This window comes from Etheostoma spectabile, chromosome 3 (assembly GCF_008692095.1).
Source record: "Etheostoma spectabile isolate EspeVRDwgs_2016 chromosome 3, UIUC_Espe_1.0, whole genome shotgun sequence".
Lineage (NCBI taxonomy): Eukaryota > Metazoa > Chordata > Actinopteri > Perciformes > Percidae > Etheostoma > Etheostoma spectabile.
This window is the reverse complement of record NC_045735.1, coordinates 30012728-30013126: the sequence shown is the minus strand read 5'-3', so window position 1 is coordinate 30013126 and position 399 is coordinate 30012728. Positions and strand designations below refer to the sequence as shown.

The 399-nt window shown below is 40.4% G+C and overlaps 1 pseudogene; it reads left to right on the top strand.

Annotated features, from left to right (window-relative positions):
- The first annotated feature begins 216 nt into the window (after window positions 1-216).
- LOC116687040 (extracellular calcium-sensing receptor-like) overlaps window positions 217-399 on the top strand; it is a 9266-nt pseudogene continuing 9083 nt past the window's right edge.

Here is a 399-nt window from a genome sequence, read left to right as displayed (position 1 = left end):
CTGGGTTTGTGTGAGCTGAACTCAGCTCTTGCCCTGAATGTATCTGTGGATGATGTTAAACAAAGGGCTGGGCTTAGTGACCTTAATGGGATAGTGAAATGTAAGCTCCAGGGTACCACTCGTATACCTGCATTCACAATGGATGGTGACTATGTTATTGGTGGTGTTTTCTCCATACACCACTACATGCAAACAGTGAAGCATAACTACACCACCATGCCAGAGCCACTAAGCTGCACAGGAAGGTTAGTAAGAGGGAGTGGGGGATAAGAGGATGTTAGTCTGTGTGGGGATATAAATGATGTAAAATATATGTATGATGTGCTTACAATTGTATTGAAAAGGTTTTGTGTAGTTTTAAAAACTTTAAAAGTTTAATAATGCCAAATCAGTATTTGG